Here is an 11,877-nt window from a genome sequence, read left to right on the forward strand (position 1 = left end):
TTCGTGGGAAGCAGTAAAAACTGAAATAATTTTAAAAGATTTCAAAAAATCTGGAATCAATAACACCCTAGATAGCTCTGAGGGTGATTTTTTTTTATATAACGATAACGATACATCTGATTCTGAAAACAACGACGGCTTTGAGGAATGTAAAGAAGCTGATGAATTCCAGGAACTTGAGGAAAATGACAGCCAGAAACTGATTGAGGATGACAGCAATCATGATTTTTTAGGATTTTAAAGTGAATAAAGTTTTTAAAGATTATGGGGTCAAAAGTTACTAATGAGGTTATTGTATCTGAATAATTTGGTTATGTATTGGCATGTTTTGATGTTTTCTGTTTTTCAAATAAAGTGGTAATAGTAAGAAATGTTAATATAAAAAAAAATAATATAACAAACACCGATAAAAAGATGTTCGATAAATAGTGCAAAAACAATAATGAAACGTATAGATGAAGCTATGGTCGTAGCGTTACCTGGTGTTCAGTACAAACACTTGCAGTAGAAACATCCAGAAAGTCTTTTTACAAATAGTGGCAGTAATGAAGAATGTTAACAATGCCAAACATTTATTTCTTCGTTAGTATTTGTCCATTCTGCTTTGTTGACTTTTTTTTGATCAGTGTCATATGTTTTCGTCTTTGAACGGAATTCTTTTGGGAATTTTATAACCGGCTTCGTTAAGTTTTAAAGTTTTCCTTTTGTTCTCTGTTCTTGTTTGAAGCTAGTTTTCTTATGCAATATTTTTCACCTCGATTTTTAGACATTTTATAAACTCAAGTGTACCATTGAAAAATAGAAGGGACATTGCCATCCATCGCCACACCCTTTTAGCAACCCCATTATCACCTATTTTTCTTCAACGCTTCCCTGGCCCTCTCTACCACCACAGGGGTGCGGTTCCGTTCACTTTGGGATCCACGGGTGTAGAATTTCGCTGAAATTCTATTGGAGCATAACAAATAATCAATTTCATTTCAAAACATTTCTACTTATTATTACGTACATAGGTCCCAGACTATCGTAGGTGGGGTATTAGCTCAAGTGGTAGAGCGCTTGCTTAGCATGCGAGAGGTACCGGGTTCGATACCCGGATTCTCCATTTTGTCTAAAATTGTTTTGGTTTTCGAAGAGATTGTTCAACAACCATCTATCTACATGTGACGTAAATTTCATTTTATATATTATCTGGAAATAGTTGAGTAAGACTGGGGAATTAGCTCAAGTGGTAGAGCGCTCGCTTAGCATGTGAGAGGTACTGGGATCGATACCCGGATTCTCCATTTCTTCTTGACATTGTTTTGGTTTTTGACGTGATTACTCATATTATGTGTTTTCAATTCGATTTTTAAACATTATTGTCAAAACTCAAGTGCACCATTGAAAAATAGAGGGGCCATTGCCATCCATCGCTACACCCTTTTTGCAACCCCAGTTATCTCCTCATTTTTCTTCAGCGCCTCGCAGGCTCTCTCTACCAATGGTGGAGACTTTCAGTGAAATTCTGTTGAGGTATAATAAATAAACAAATTTCATTTCAAAACATTTGTACTTATTACATACCTACGTATCACATCCTTGCAGGTAGGGAATTAGATGAAGCGGTAGAGCGTTTGCTTATCATTAACAATTACTTTTCGCCTTCCTGTAAGCAATATTCAACTGCTAAATTAATTATTGCTATAACAACCATCTATTTACATATATGACGTAAATTTCATTTTACATATCATATATATATAGCTTTGGAAATTTACCGCAGCACTGGGGAATTAGCTCAAGTGGTAGAGCGCTCGCTTAGCATGTGAGAGGTACCGGGATCGATACCCGGATTCTCCAATCCTTTTTCTTTTTTTGCTTCCCATCATTTTCGTTAGAAAGTATTGTTAATTCATGTTTTATTGTGTTGTAGTTTCTATGAATTGCTTTGAAAACGTTGATTTTCTTTTTGCGTATGTGACAAATTAGGTTACAATATTTCTTAGATTAGTGAAGAGGTCTATTTAATCTTTTGGTAGGGTTAAAAATTATGGTTCTTCACAATTCTGTATCGTAATTACGCGGATGGGCTCCAGACTAACTGGTTTTTACACAAACCTATTAGTAATGTACCTATAATGACTACTGGAAACAGCTGTAAGCCAAATTTGCTCCAGTAAAGGAATAATATGTAATGACCATTATTTCAAACTTGTTTCATATATATATGCAAAAAACATACTTTATATAATGTTGAATATTAAAAAAATCAAGCACACTGCACGTAATAACACCTCATGCATAATAAACAAGTTAAAAAGAGATATGAAAACACAATTAACTCCAGCAAAAATTCTTGTATTAAATATATAATAGCTAGATTAGTGATTATAGCCACACAGCTCACTTCTGAAAGTCATTTAGCGTAAAATTGTTTTCGATCTTGGTCTTTTGAGCCTCTTTCGTATCGCAAGCTCTGGTGGTCTTCTTCGCGCCAGGCACGAAGCTGGAATTAAACCGAAAGAGTACGATCGGGAACAGAAGTGGTCGAAAAGAGGTTCCTTTGAAGGTTCTCGGGAGTTACATTACTTGATAGGGTGCGTAGCTCGGAGATCAAGGAGTCTCTCCAGGTCGAGTGTCTACCTCTGAGCATTGAGTGGTCACAGCTCCGGTATTCCGAACATATGATATGAATGTTGCAGGAAGGAATCGCAAGACGGATCCTTCAAGCCGAGTAAACCGGCCGGAGACAAGGGTAGACTAAGAATGAGATGGTTGGCTAATATCCAAAGTCTCAGTTGGTCATCCTTTGGAATCCATCTGGAAAGTGCAGAGACGGTTGCTTCTGATAGGGCCTTATGGAGGAAGTGCCTGGGGATTCTACCCTCCCAAGAATATTGAACGAAAAAGATGGATGGATAGAATGTTTTCGATTTTGTTGTATATCTGGTACATAATAATATTAATCTTTCATAATTTATTTTTTGATGTTACGTTTGTATATTTTTTATGCAACGGTAGGTTTTCTATGAATGTTTACACCATCAAAAGAAACTATTTTTCACATAAGACAAATTATTTTCTTTTGAAGATTCTGATGGATTTTTATTGGGGCTAAATGAGTTTTCGATATTTTGTTTCAACTTGTTTATAAATGAGATATTGTTAGCAGTGTATGCATTTATTATTATTATTATTAATATCATATTTCTTACAATAACTGCTAATACAATGAACATTGTTTTCTTTTCCACAGACGGTATTCAATTGCAGAATTTGATATTGTCAGAATGGTTTGAAAATTTTTGGCACAGGGCCAGAAGAGGTAAGTCAATTCCATCGACCCCAGTTCTTAACTGGTACTTATTTTTATCGACTCGGAAAAGATGAAAGGTAAAGTTGACTTCGGCGACATTTCATATTTATTTCTTCATTGCCCAAAGGGGGCTAAACATAGAGGGGACAAACAAGGACAGACAAAGGGATTAAATCGATTAGATCAATCCCAGTACGCAACTGCTACTTATTTATCGACCCCCAAAAGGATAAAAGGCACAATCGACCTCGGCGGAATTTGAACTCAGAACATAAAGACAGACGAAATACCGCTGAGCATTTCGTCCGGCGTGCTAACGATTCTGCCAGCTCGCCGCCTTAATATTCTTTTCTGCTCTAGGCACAAGGCCCGGAATTTTTGGGGGGGAGGAGAGAGGGATGTCGATTAGATCATCCCCAGTACGCTACTAGTACTTAATTTATCGACCCAGAAAGGATGAAAGGCAAAGTCGACCTCGGCGGAATTTGAACTCAGAACGTAAAGACAAACGAAGTGCCGCTAAGCATTTCGCCCAGCGTGCTAACGTTTCTTATTTCTTTATTGCCCACAAAGGGCTAAACATAGAGGGGACAAACAAGGACAGACGAAGGGATTAAGTCGATTACATCGACCCCAGTGCGTAACTGGTACTTAATTTATCGACCCCGAAAGGATGAAAGGCAAAATCGACCTTGGTGGAATTTGAACTCAGAACGTAAAGACAAACGAAATACCACTAAGCATTATCGCCCGGCGTGCTAACATTTTTGCCTGCTCGCCGCCTTAATATTGACACAATATTGCCACTTACATGATGCAAATTTAATTTTACATATTATGTTAATATAGTTTTGCACAACTTTGTTGAAGCGGGGAATTAGCTCAAGTGGTAGAGCGCTCGCTTAGCATGCGAGAGGTACCAGGATCGATACCTGGATTCTCCATTGCTTTTTTTCGTTTTTTTTTCAGGTTAAAGTAATGTTAATTCATGTTAATAGTGTCTAGAAATTGCTTTGCTAGCCTGAATTTCTTTCATTCTTGCATATGTTTCAAAGTATATTACGATATAAAATTCATTTTAAAATGTATGCATGCATGATTGATTGACTCATTAGTGTATTATATTACATTTAGTTTCCTGAAAGAAGATAATCACCTGCATTTAATAATTTGTTTATAGCATATATTTAAATTTTCAAGAGTCACCAAACTTGCTATTATATTAAGAAACCAAAATATGTCTTCCAATGTATTCGATAGATTTCACTCGAATACGGCTCACATATCACATGAAATTATAATAATTACTTTCGTCACACATTCTGTGACCTCTTCAATGACATTCTGTGACCTCTTCAATGACATTCTGTCCCACTTGTTTCCTCTTGTCTTACATATTCCATTTGTCTTTCTGACAGAACTCTGACAAATAAACTAATAATTACATTGTTTTACTCCCACACACACACACACACGCATACCCCCCCCCCCACCACAGGAAATTGTGAAATAGAAATTAGGAAAGAAAGTAAAGATATGTAACAGAATAAAAAAAACTTCCTAAAACCCCAAATTTTACTGGGTAATTCATCCGTAACGGTGAAGGTAATGTTATTACGTTTATGTAACGAAATTCTATTGCCATATTTTCTGCCTGTAATATCTACATTAACAACACTTATGTATTACAACGTGATCTATACATCTGTAGGCATGTAGAGTACGTCTATATGTTAGATACTTTTTATAAACAAATAATTAAATATACGACAGTATAGAACTTCAAAACTAATTTATATTAGTGCAGTTTGAATATGGAAATACACATATGCAAATACAAGTTAGAATTTAAATACATGAAAGTACTGTAAAGTAAGAATGAATAATACTTTAAAAAGTAAAAAAAAATGGAAATGGAGAATCCGGGTATCGATCCCGGTACCTCTCGCATGCCAAGCAAGCGCTCTACCACTTGAGCTAATTCCCCACTCACGCCGAATTGCCGCCAAAACTAAATCCATATAATATATTAAGTTGAATCAATGGCATATTAGTAACTGGTTATTCAGACAATACTAAAGTTGGCAACTAAATATTGTTCATGGATATGAGAAAATTGATTGTACATCTAAATTCCCTGAGCTAAAGAAATCTATCCAAACACAAGTTGCAGTAAGAAACATTTAAAATGGTAAAAAAGAAAAAACACGAAAGCAAAGCATATTTGTTGTTGTCGGCACTCCGTCGCTTACGACGTCGAGGGTTCCAGTTGATCCGATCAACGGAACAGCCTGCTCGTGAAATTAACGTGCAAGTGGCTGAGCACTCCACAGACATGTGTACCCTTAACGTAGTTCTCGGGGATATTCAGCGTGACACAGTGTGACAAGGCTGACCCTTTGAATTACAGGCACAACAAAAACAGGAAGTAAGAGTGAGAGAAAGTTGTGGTGAAAGAGTACAGCAGGGTTCGCCACTATACCCTGCCGGAGCCTCGTGGGGCTTTAGGTGTTTTCGCTCAATAAACACTCACAATGCCCGGTCTGGGAATCGAAACCGTGATCCAATGACTGCGAGTCCGTTGCCCTAACTACTGGGCCATTGCGCCTCCACAAAGCATATTTATACACTGTTTATAGTAGTGTCACAGTGGAAATCTGTCGTAATGTTGATTTAGACCAGGGATTCTCAACCATTTTTTTAATCTATGGACCCCTTTGATTACTATTGTACTCTGGTGGATCCTCGTGGCCATTCGGTGTCTTAACGCTAGTTTTATAGAGTGTTGTTTATTAATGTTTTCACACATTAACTTGTGTAGGTTGAACTATGTAAAATGTTAGAGAAAGAAACCTAACTGTTTCTTGCAATACATACCAATACATACCAATACATATATCTAAAACAAAATTTTTTCCATGGCCCTTAAAATACTATTGTGAATCCCTAATTTACTATCTTGTTGCGTGGACCCCAAAATCTTATATGGATTCTCAGAGGCCATATGGAGCCTAGTTGAGAATCACTGCTTTCGAATATTAACTAATATCGACGTATAACTAGACTTATAATTAATTTCTTTGTTACCTGAAGAGGTTTTGAAATGCTATTCACATGATAATTTGACATTAGAAATAGAATTTTAAATGAGGCAAACTTAAATGTTTCTTGTCAGAAGTGGCACTGGAACCCACGCCAAGATAACCTGGTTGCAACTAAAACTCAGTGCGTAAGACCACTCGGCTACCCTGGTGACATTCTTGGTGTTCGACAGAAACAGTTACAAGCTTTTCCGACTTATTAATAATTTTTGTCATCTAAAATGTATTTCTGGAATATGACATTGAAAATATACATTTTAAAGATAGTTACGAAGAAGCAAACTAAGGGGCCGGGTGGGCGGTCCCCAACTTCTGCTGTTATGTCATAATCCCTTTGTCAATATACAAATTATGAAACATCTACATCACCACCATCATCACCATCATCATCTGGTCAAGCTTGCTCGGAAATTTTTAACCGGCATACGCCATTCATCTAGGTCTTGCGGAAGGTCTTCGAGGAAGGTCTTCATCTAGGCTTTGAGGAAGGTCTTCGAGGAGGAATCCAGTGTCTCTGGGGAGTAAATCCACACACGTTGTGTTCAGACGACCTTCTCGAGTACGACCATGCTTTGGCATCCATAACGGTAGCTCACTTGCCAGCAATATCCCCACAAAACGCAAGCGCCTTTTCCTTGTTATGGTGGAAACAAGCAGAAGCCCTCCATACAGCCGTTTCGTGGTGGGATGAGCTCTCAAGATATGTTTAAGACTGCTCTTAACATTCGAGTATCAGTTCTATCTATCTTTAAACAGCGTAACATCTACATAATGGACCATATTCACAACTAAATCGGAATCATTTTTATATAAAGTAATTTTCGTGATGTACTCAATTATCTGCTGCAGAAATTCACTGGATAATTACGCGTTTTATATTTTTTAATAATATAGACATTCTGTTCCAGGTCGACCTTGGAATAAACTACGTCATCACGCGCTTTGTTGTATGCTATTTTCTTTTTTCATAACTGATGCATATTTCGAATCCAACTATCGACTTTCAAACAATAATATTATTTGAAATTTTAAGATACTTTATGTTATTATTTAATGAACGAACATGGAAGGAGTTTGAGTCCAATGATTAGACCTGGATTTTACTTACAGTTTCCACAAAGATAATTATGTGACGATGGACTGTTGCTTTACGAAGAACTGCCTTCGTTGACAAAGTTATTAGCTATATTATACATGTAAATCAACTTAAGAAACCAATATTATATAAAAATACATAGGTAAGTTACTTGTATGACCTAACTCTACATTAGGGTAGTTAGCTTAACTACTTTCTAACAGTTTGCTCTTGAAGGTGGAAAAAGTTTTTGACATCTTGTGGAGAAGCAGGCGTGGCTGTGTGGTAAGAAACTTGCTTTCAACCACGTGGGAAGTCCTACTGCGTGGCACCTTTGGCAAATGTCTTCTACTTTTGCCTCGGGCCAACTTAAGCCTTGTGAGTGGATTTGGTTGGCGGAATCTGAAAAAAACCTGTCATATATATGTATGTATGTATGCATATGCATATATATATATATATATATATATATATATATATATATATATATATATATATATATATATATATATATATATATATATATATATATATATATATATATATATTTATATAAATAAGGATAAGATCGATATTTAAAATATTATTTAAAATATTGATTTTATCAAGTGGCCAGCATGGGAATAAAAACCATCAAAGGTAACAATTATTTTAAATTATAATATAGGGTATCTAAGAGATACCGCCACGCTGAAAATAGCAGTCAAATCTTGACTCTAAACCACAATAGTACTTTTACTAGTTTATTTCGTTTTCGTCTTCGCTCTTTGTGCTATATGAACATTTATTGTGGTTTAGAGTCAAGATTTGACTGCTATTTTCAGCGTGGCGGTATCTCTTAGATACCCTATATTATAATTTAAAATAATTGTTACCTTTGATGTTTTTTATTCCCAAGCTGGCCACTTGATAAAATCAATATTTTAAATAATATTTTAAATATCGATCTTATACTTATTTATATAAATTTATTCTGTCATTATATTTACGGCGGTTGATATTCTGACCATATCGCACGAGGAGTTTTTAGGCGGGCAATTTAAACTGGTCGTGTGCATACGTGCATATATATGTATGTATACGTTCGTATATGTAAGTATATTGTATGTTTATATATATATATTTGTATTTATGTGCTTTTCTGAGTGTATTTCCACTGATGAAGGCAAAGCATTTATTATGCAAAGCCAAAAATCCGGGATCTGGAATTATCCAGTACTTTTACTAGTTTATTTTGTCTTCGTCTTCGCTCCTTGTGCTATATGAACATTTATTGTGGTTTAGAGTCAAGATTTGACCGCTATTTTCAGCGTGGCGGTATCTCTTAGATACCCTATATTATAATTATATATATATATATATATATATATATATATATATATATATATATATATATATATATATATATATATATATATATGTATGCATATATATATATATGTATATATATATATATATATATATGTATATATATGTATATATATATATATATATATATATATATATATATATATATATACATACACACACACACACATATATATATATATGAATATGTGTGTGTGTGTGTGTGCTTGTGCCTGTTGGTGTGCTTACGTCTCCGTAACTTAGCTGTTCAGCACAGAGATCGATAGAATAAGCACCAGGCTAAAAAAAAGTACTGGGGTCGATTTATTCGACTAAAAATTCATCAAGAGGGTGCCCCAGCATGGCCGCAGTCTAATGACTGAAACAAGTAAAAGAAAAGATAAAAGAAAGCTATATATTCATGATTATATTTCTATCTACTTCGAAACAGAGTTTCCATTACCAACAGAGTCTTAATTTCATGGAGTTCCGTAACACAATTGGCAAAACGTGAGCAAGAACGAGTCGAAATAGGAACCTCTAGGCAGTGTCTTGGTCTGCTAAAAAAAGCATCCGCATATCCCTCAGATTACATGCTACTGTCTTTTAAAGATAAGAATTCATTGGACAATGTAACAGTTTGCATAAGAGACGGGAAATTCTGCCCTGTATTTCTTTATGTGTATAAATAGACTTGCTAAGAGGTTCACAACGATACTGTATTACATGTAACCAGTTTTATCCAGCAAAATCAGTGTTAGAACAGTTCTGGTGTGAGAGAACTGTTCTAGAAGCATTTTTAGTTGACAAATATATCAACTGAATTTGTACATATTTTCACTGATCTGACAAACAAATATACAAGAAACCATTTGTTCGCCATACTTACACGCATAGTATGTAATAAGTACGATCTCTACAATTATTTTATATATATATATATATATATATATATATATATATATATATATATATATATAAAAATGGGATTTCATTCATCAAGGTACAAAAGCTATTTTCTCCTTTTTTCCCCTGGCACTTCAGGAAATTCCTACTGGCGTCCTAGAATCCACACGCCAATATGGTCAGTTAATTAGCAGTCAAAGGGAGACAATCCCTTGTTGTTGACAATAACAAAGTTTTTTCCTCCTCTATTTTCTAGAGAGGCCACTTGCTTGAGAGGCATAGGCCAACGGGTTTTAGGGTATGAAGAAACGCCGTAAAGCTAAGCGCTTTATGGACGTGAAACCTTTGGGGCTGGCTAGATTGGAGCAATCTCGAGTATAACCAGACGAAATTGCAAAGATAATGTGAAACTCGACCGAGGAAAGAAAACTCCGAATTACTCGTCCTTGTTTTCTTTGTATCGTCTATCTGGATGTTTTGTTGTCCCTTTTTTGTATCACATAACTGTCTGGATGTTTTGCGTTCTTGTCCAATTTCGTATTTTATATTATATATATATATATATATATATATATATATATATATACATATCTATCTTTATCTACACACACACATACATACACGCACACATAATTTTTTAATGACGTCAACAACATATATTCTCGTTGGTATGAATACAGTTTCTATAATGGATAAATTCGAAGAATTGTTTTGATCCAGTAGTAGAACGCTTGTCATGTCTACAAGAGACGTAACTTTCGAATCTCATGGAAATCCTTCGGTTTTTATAGCTTTGCGTACTTCGAGACCCACTATTCCTAAAAATAATTGTTTCACGTTCTCTCGAAAGTTTATAAATTCTTATGACGTCATCAATATTCTTTTCTACTCTAAGCACAAGACGCGAAATTTTGGGGGAGGGGGAGCCAGTCGATTAGATCGACCCCAGTACGCAACTGGTACTTAATTTATCGATCCCGAAAGGATGAAAAGCAAAGTCGACCTCGGCGGAATTTGAACTCAGAACGTAAAGACAGATGAAATACCGCTAAGCATTTCGCCAGGCGTGCTAACCTTTCTACCAGCTCGCCGCCTTATGACGTCAGCAATATTATAGAATGTCTTTCCAAGTGATTTCAGTTTTATATGACGTCATATTTTTTATCGCTGTAATATTATGTCCCCGTTACAAAGAATAGTTATCTTTGGTTACGTGAAATAATAATAAAAACGCACCAACACTGTATGCTACTTAACATTTCAGTATCTGTAATTTATGAAACATTCTCCATTAACGAAAACTTGGTCTCATTGATTCTTATACATACATTATAATATATTTTATTGATTTTTCATGATTGAAATTAAAGTGGAGGTTGGTAGGAGGAAATAATGATAATCGCATATAAAATGACAGAAACGTTCTGTGATTGCAATGTTCTGCATCGGCAAAAAATCCTTTAATAAAGTTCACAAAATGAAGACTATAGAATCTCTCGTTAAAAGCAACAGCAAACTTTAAATCGCCCGCAGAAATATCGATTAAATATTGTGTAATCATTCGTTATTTCTTTATGACTGTTTATAATGTAATCATTTCTAGATTTCCAAAAACTATTCTGAAATTTGCGTTTCAATGAATTTAATGTTTGAATATATAGTTGCACTCAAAAAAGCGTTTCAAAACTGTAATGAACATATATTTCTCATCAGTATAGCTGGATTTAAAGGAGGGTATATTAGGATTTGATAATTAATTCATTTTGTTTGCTATCCTTCCATCCATATTCGCCCACTATTCTTGGGAGGGTCGTGGGGATAGAGCACATTGGCAGCTCCTCCATAAGATCATAAGACCCTGACAGAAACAACAATCATTACAGTTTCCGCTTGGATTCCCAAACGAGACTAACTAAAAGTAAGGATATTATCCAGCCATATTGCTTTTGATCTACCCCTAGGTCTCCTGCCTGTTGGCTCGGCTTGAAGAATCCCTCTTGCGAATCTTTTCTGGACATTCTAATTACGTATGTGTAGTAAAGGGGTGTGACCTCTCAATATATATATATATATATATATATATATATATATATATATATATATATACATATACATACATATACATATATATGTGTGTGTGTGTGTGTGAG

General features: G+C 35.2%; 4 non-coding genes across 4 annotated transcripts; 3 read left to right on the forward strand and 1 right to left on the reverse strand.

Moving 5' to 3' along the window:
- Window positions 1-1,032: 1,032 nt before the first annotated feature.
- On the forward strand, window positions 1,033-1,105 carry Trnaa-agc (transfer RNA alanine (anticodon AGC)). Its single transcript has one exon. It is a non-coding gene; the product is annotated as a tRNA-Ala (tRNA).
- Window positions 1,106-1,769: 664 nt separating this feature from the next.
- Window positions 1,770-1,842, forward strand: Trnaa-agc (transfer RNA alanine (anticodon AGC)). The gene has a single exon. It is a non-coding gene; the product is annotated as a tRNA-Ala (tRNA).
- A 2,327-nt stretch (window positions 1,843-4,169) lies between these two features.
- On the forward strand, window positions 4,170-4,242 carry Trnaa-agc (transfer RNA alanine (anticodon AGC)). Its single transcript has one exon. It is a non-coding gene; the product is annotated as a tRNA-Ala (tRNA).
- A 970-nt stretch (window positions 4,243-5,212) lies between these two features.
- Trnaa-ggc (transfer RNA alanine (anticodon GGC)) lies at window positions 5,213-5,285 on the reverse strand. Its single transcript has one exon. It is a non-coding gene; the product is annotated as a tRNA-Ala (tRNA).
- Window positions 5,286-11,877: the final 6,592 nt, after the last annotated feature.

Source organism: Octopus bimaculoides, chromosome 5 (assembly GCF_046866305.1).
Source record: "Octopus bimaculoides isolate indiv1 chromosome 5, ASM4686630v1, whole genome shotgun sequence".
Classification (NCBI taxonomy): domain Eukaryota; kingdom Metazoa; phylum Mollusca; class Cephalopoda; order Octopoda; family Octopodidae; genus Octopus; species Octopus bimaculoides.